Source organism: Myotis brandtii, unplaced genomic scaffold (genome assembly GCF_000412655.1).
Source record: "Myotis brandtii unplaced genomic scaffold, ASM41265v1 scaffold276, whole genome shotgun sequence".
NCBI classification, from domain to species: domain Eukaryota; kingdom Metazoa; phylum Chordata; class Mammalia; order Chiroptera; family Vespertilionidae; genus Myotis; species Myotis brandtii.
Genome location: NW_005360509.1, coordinates 2,539,322 through 2,546,450, shown reverse-complemented (window position 1 = coordinate 2,546,450; position 7,129 = coordinate 2,539,322). Strand labels below are relative to the sequence as shown.

General features: G+C 39.6%; 1 protein-coding gene and 1 pseudogene across 2 annotated transcripts in view; both read right to left on the bottom strand.

The window, feature by feature from the left end:
- Positions 1-7,129, bottom strand: part of LPIN2 (lipin 2) — an 88,740-nt gene that overhangs the window by 63,093 nt on the left and 18,518 nt on the right. The window lies entirely within an intron of this gene.
- LOC102259815 lies at positions 4,445-5,577 on the bottom strand (annotated as a pseudogene).

Sequence of the window (7,129 nt, the reverse complement as noted above, 5' to 3'; positions counted from 1 at the left end):
GGGGAAAATGTGTAGCTAGCGATGGACATTACTTTGAATAAAGCACTTTTGATGTTTCTCTTGAAATTATTGTGTTTTCTTTGATTACAAAATCCACCATTATTAACCAGTACACCTAGTATGTCCAAAGGAGATTGTGTACACACACACAGCATAATGGAAAAGAAGATCAAAAAGAGATGGGAAAGCATGGGCTCAATGATGAGAAGAAAGCAGAGGGCAGTAGCAAAGTGCTTGTGGCTGTGTGCACTGATGTATCCTGCCCTCTCCTTAACACATCATATAAGCACTCACCACACTGCAGTAATTTGTTTATCACACCTCCAAACTAACTTCTGATAAAAAAAAGAAGTGTTGTATGCTTCACCATTTCCCCAAAGCCTGCCTGGCACAATGACTAGCAATAGCAGGTTCTTAATGAGTATTTTTCAATCAATGAATGTATGAATTAACAAGTGGATGAATGCAAGATCTAGTGAACAAAATCAGCAAGAAGAGAGAGGAATATGTACAATGTTTTGGTATTGTAACCTGAATAAGAAATTCAATAGGTAAAGATATATCTGTATACACACACATACATACAGCACCACACATTTAAAAAAATGCCAAGAACTGCCCTGACTGGTTTGCTCAGTGGATAGAGCGTCGGCCTGCGGACTGAAGGGTCCCAGGTTCAATTCCGGTAAAGGGCATGTACCTTGGTTGCGGGCACATCCCCAGTAGGGGGTGTGCAGGAGGCAGCAGATAGATGTTTCTCTCTCATCGATGTTTCTAACTCTCTATCACTCTCCCTTCCTCTCTGTAAAAAATCAATAAAATATATTTTTTTAAAAATGCCAAGAACAGTGGAGGACAACCCAATGTTCCAAAAGCAAAACTCAGATATTCAGAAACCAATGCTTTTCCTCCGGATACTGGTGAAAACCTCAGAGAAAAAACTTGCATAAATCTAGTCTATGTGAGTATCAATTATAATGACACCCACCTTAAATGAGTAAATCTAAAAATATCCCTGTGAGAACAAATGACATCCGTGCAGACCGCTCTGAAGAACATTGAGCAGCCAGTCTCACAGAGACTTGTGGCGGAAGAGAGACTAGACTGTTGGTCTGTCAGGGGAAGTTGGTGTGGGGAAGTCAGTTGAGGTACCGGCAAGGCTAAATGGACAATGGTTATACCATGACCAAGATTATTACAGAAAAGAGAGAGTGAAAGAAAACAAACTTACAGTTACCACTTCCGACTAGTCAATCTACTTACATGAAAATGCCCAACATCACAATTCTATAGGGCACAACCTTCAAGGTAAATGGCAGATAGCAATAGTTTCATTTTCCTAATGCTCAGCAAGTACCAGAATATTCATTTTCTTCAGCAACAGAATTGGTACAGAGCAAGGAAAAAAAAATGTCCAATTTTACACACATCTTTAGATTTCAATACACAATAAATTGTTTGTTCCTTGAATAAATCCTAAAGTAGAAAGCAGCACACTAGGGGCCCCAACTACTTTCCTCAACTCCCATGTGTTCCTGTGTCCAAATTTGTTTTGAACTATCACAGCTCTACAAAATTTAATGGTTCTCATTCCTTCATTTCTCTTCACTGCTTCTCCATTATTACAAATTGCAGAATAATGCACTGTAATGAAGCTTTCTGATATCTTTTCCTATCATGACTACAATATCCCCAGTTCTAATCTACTTGTACATGAGGTGACAGATCATAAATGTTACAGGGAACATTTAACCTGACTGGAGACTGGAAAGAAATACAGAAGTAAAATTAAAAATGCAATTAACTGCCTAGCTGGGTTTGCTCAGTGGTAAGAGCATCAGCCCTCGGACTGAAGTGTCAGTCTCAGGTTTGATTCCTGTCAAGAGCAGGTACCTTGGTTGCAGGCCCTGATCTGGGCACATACGGGAGGCAACCAATAGATGTGTCTCACATTGATGTTTCTCTGTCCCCCTCTCTTCCACTCTCTCTAAAAATCAATGGGAAAAAATATCCTTGGGTGAGGATTAACAAAAAACTTGCAAATAATCATGAAAGATATTAAGTAATTACTTAGCCAACTTTGTGCGATGGTTATACCTATCAGCACATAAAACTTCTAGCTGAATGTTCATGCCAACTCCATGAAATGCAATAATATTTCAAATAACTTATGCCTGTGTCCTGAGCTATTCAAAATAGACTTTTAAAAAAAATTAAGGTGCACTTTACATAGAGTAAAATTGACCCATAAAGATACAGAACTAGATCACCACTCCAAAACACCCCTAATGCCCCTCTGTGGCCAATATTTCCCCCCCATCCCCTGCCAACTACCAATCTGTTTCCTGTCCCTTAGTCTTGCTTTCTCTAGAATGTTATATAAGTAGAAACATACAGTATGTAGCTTCCTGAATATGGCTTCTTCCACTTAGCTTAATTAATACATTTGAGATTAATCAATATTGTTATAGCACTCTGTGAGACTTGCAACAAGGGGGGCCATAGGAGAGTCAACCTTGATCCTGTCTCCAGGAACCCATGTTCTAGCCCAGTGATGGCGAACCTATGACACGCGTGTCAGAGGTGACACGTGAACTCATTTTTTTGGTTGATTTTTCTTTGTTAAATGGCATTTAAATATATAAAATAAATATCAAAAATATAAGTCTTTGTTTTACTATGGTTGCAAATATCAAAAAATTTCTATATGTGACACGGCACCAGAGTTAAGTTAGGGTTTTTCAAAATGCTGACACGCCAAGCTCAAAAGGTTCGCCATCACTGTTCTAGCATCTTTTTCTCTATCTAAATAAAACTTGCTTTTGCTCTAAAAAAAAAAAATCAGTATTATTGCAAGTATCAGTAGTTTGTTTCTTGGTGTTAAGTAGTAGACCACTGTACGGATGTACCAAAGTCTATTTATCCATCTGCCAACTGAAAGGTAGCTGGGTTGTTTATAGTATGGGGCAATTACAAATAAAGCTACTAAAAACATTTGTGTACAGGCTTTTGTGTGAATAAAATTTCATTTCACTTTGTTAAATACTTAGGAGTGGAATTGCTTAGAAGTATTTTTGCAAGATTGATTTTGCAGCTATTGTTCTTAAGCTATCTTTAGTGCACTAGGAGTCTGCTATTAAAATAAATCCCTCCTTAAATTATTTTATAAAGTGGTGATAATTTAACTGTTTCATAATTTTGAATTTTCATATATGGGAGTTACATTCACTTACACAGGTCAAAATTCAAACTTTTTTTATTGTTTCATTGTTCATTTTATCCTATATAATAAAAGGGTAGTATGCAAATTGACTCTAAGGTGGAACGACCAGTTGCTATGACACGCACTGACCACCAGGGGGCAGACACTCAACTCAGGAGATGCCCCCTGGTGGTCACTACGCTTCCACAGGGGGAGCGCTGCTCAGCCAGAAGCCAGCCAGCTCATGGCTGACCAGCGTAGTGGCAGTGCTAAGGATGTCTGACCAACAGCTTAGGCCCGCTCTGAACAGGCCTAAGCCATTGGTCGAACATCCCCCGAGGGCTCCCAGGCAGCTCTGCAGCAGCGCTAAGGATGCCCGGGCCTAAGCCGTTGGTTGGACATTCCCTGAGGGCTCCCAGAGGGATGTCTGACTGCCAGCGTAGGCCCAATTCCCCAGGGAACGGGCCTAAGCTGGCAGGTGGACATCCCCCGAGGGGCCCCAGACTGCGAGAGGGCACAGGCCAGGCTGAAGAGACCCCCCCCACCTCCCGCCGAGTGCATGAATTTTCATGCACCGGGCCTCTAGTTAATTTATAAAGTCAGACCAGTGCATTGGTCTGACCATTCTTCCCGTTACCCCAACTCTCCTACCCTTGGGATTATAGTCTGGAAAAGGGCAGATGAACTATGATCAAAACCAAGTGAGGACTTTTAAGGAAGTTCTGACAGAAACGTTAAGAAAAACATCTTAATTCAACTCCAGAAAAAAAGTGCTACCAAGGAAAAATAAAGTCTTAACTGATGTTTTGAAAACTGGCCATAAGAAAGGTTTGGAGAATGATTCTCTAGGCATGAGCTCTGAACACAACTGGGAGCTTCAGCTAATCCAGTGTAGGCCTGCTGGTCCAGGTGGTCTGAGGGGCACCTGGCAAACACAATGCAGTCTCTCTGGCTCCATCAACAGCAAGTCCTTTAGCGCCATTACAGAGTACTCTCTAGTGCAGTGATGGCGAACCTATGACACGCGTGTCAGAGGTGACACGCGAACTCATTTTTTTGGTTGATTTTTCTTTGTTAAATGGCATTTAAATATATAAAATACATATCAAAAATATAAATCTTTGTTTTACTATGGTTGCAAATATCAAAAAATTTCTATATGTGACACGGCACCAGAGTTAAGTTAGGGTTTTTCAAAATGCTGACATGCCGAGCTCAAAAGGTTCGCCATCACTGCTCTAGTGTGTTATAGTTGTCCTTAAAGCTCTTCAATTCAAGGAAGTGCTTGGCACGTTTACTCTTCTGGTTGGAGGGGAGGTATGTCACCTGGATGACTGTTGGGGAAACTTTAGAAGACTGGGTTAGGTCTTTGGCTGCTGACTGATGTCGCTGGGAGCTCCCACTTCATGCTTTGACCACTGTGGCCAGCACACTCAGGGCCTCCTGAAAGCGCAGGTCCTGACAGTGCATACTCTCTCTGGCCAAAGACCCTAGTCCCATACGGGGCTGTCTCATAGCCATCCAGCAGGGTATCAATGAGGGCCTTGCGCACACCCTTGAAAGGAGTACTAGTGCTTCGAAGATCTAGCAGATAGGAGTGAAAATTCTGCCCATTAAGAAACGAGGATGCCGGACCTTCAGCATGAAATGGGATTTCAGAGGCACGGATGGCATCTAGAGCTTTCATCCTGTATAATTAGTTGTAGCTACTACAATGCTGTAAAAAAGAAGGAACTCGTACCATTTGCAACAGCATGGATGATCCTGGAGAGCATTATACTAAGCGAAATAAGCCAGTCAGAGAAAGATAAATATCACATGATCTCACTCATTTGTGGAATATAATGAACAACATAAACTGATGAACAAAAATAGAGCCAAAGGAAAAAAAATATTTTAGAATAGAATTCTGTTATTTGCAGATTTTTAATACTTCCTATGACTTTTGTGATATCATACTATGTTGGTACAGTTTTGGTAATATTGCTATACTTAAAATCCTTTTTTTTGAAATATTAATGTTTATTGCATGTAATATTATATTTAAGATAGTTTCTCTTGAATAATTGGTATTGCATGTAACATTATATTAAAAATCGTTTTTCTTGAGATATTGTTTATTACATGTAACATTATTATATTTAAGATGGTTTTTCTTAAAATATTAATGTTTACTGCATGTAAAATAAATAGTTGTAGCAATTCTGATTTCCCTGGGTGTCCAGCTGTAGCAGTCTACAAGGAGCTGAGTGGTTCATACTTGATATCCTGAATCCTGGATAGTTGAATATCAATCTCCTCTTTTAAGTCCAGGCTCCGGTAGGCCATCGCCAGCACGACATTCACCCCAACAGCCAGTTACTGCCTGACGCCATGGCCTCCCCACCCCACTCCGAACTGCTCTGGTTTACCCCACTGCCCTGCCTCGCCAGCCCAGGCTCCTCCGAGGCAAAGGCGCCTGGGTTCTCTGAAGCCGCCCGGCCAGAAAACATCAAAAATTCAAACTCTTCATTTACTCACACCCTAATATTTTAAAACTATGCATACCCTTGATAAATAATATATAATCTAAACTATAATTGGATGTTTTACTCAGTATTCCACCTAGTGTTAGTCATGGGGAAGTGATGAGGGAAAAGGGGAAAAGGGCAGTAACATTTATCCCTTCCAAATGCCATTTTACATACCTCATCTCATTTAATCCTCATTAGATAAGGCATATGTTATGTGCATTGTACAAGCAAGAAAATGGGTTCAGAGCAGATAAATAGTTATACAGTGACAGGCACAGACAAAAGCTCATGTATGTCTCATATACCCAGGATCTTCTTACTGAATCTTGGGATCACAAGTTCCTAAAAACATTAATGCTAAGTTGATATAGTTTTCAGGGCTACATGTAAGTAGGAATTTCATAAGTGCATTTAGAGAGCAATGATTGATGATTCTTCTACATGCTATCATACATGAAAATGTTAAGCTTTTTATTATGAGTAGCTTTAAAGATATGATTACATTATAGTCATAAATGTTTTAAGGAACATGTTCTCATTCTAAGTTTTCTAGGATAAAAGAATTGTGTGGGTAACCTATTTTGATGGTGGTCATTGATAATCATAGCAACTCTAAAATAAAACAGGAAACCTGATTGTTTGCCTCAATTTCACATATGAAAGGCACATAATCTTAACAGGTTTCCATGGAAACCATACATAGTATTTTCAGTGATGACTATGACTTTAGTCTAGCCACTGGTAGAATATAATTTTCTTTGAAACATTCTGACTTTATTTGATGTTCTTTCTACATACTCACTGACCTAGAAGTCAGGAATTGACATCATGACTCTTTTACAGTTGAAATTATAGCAGTGAGAATGGGAACAAATGAACACAGTCCTGTAGTTTGGAGGTCTAGGGAAAGACATGTTAAGCTTCACTCATCTTTCTCTTATCCCCCTAAAAGAATGTCAGTTAGTATCACAGATGAATTAAGTTGTACCAACTGTGTTAATTCCCTGGGTTGAAAGTCCTTCAACCTGCATCATATTACCTAGTTAAGTGCAGGTAGGAACAAGCCAGATGAATTACCTCAGTAGGATTTGATGGTCACTGCACTTTAACTTAGCAGGTGCTAACTTAACAAGCACCTGTAGGCCTTAAGTTCACCACCTAAGCACCCTCAACAACCCAAGACTGAAGGAGTCTGATAAACAAAGTACCTGCTTTAAAAAGAAAGCTACATTGTAGGAAAAGAATACAGACTGCCTTATCAAAAACAAGATAATTCAAGGATTAAAATAAATTTGGTTTTAGTGAAATTGTGACTTTTGTCATTTGTTTGAATGGGCTGTGTGCATATTATTACACGGGGGGAGGGGTCAAAAGTAGGTTAACAGTTATTTATATGAAAAATTATACATATATA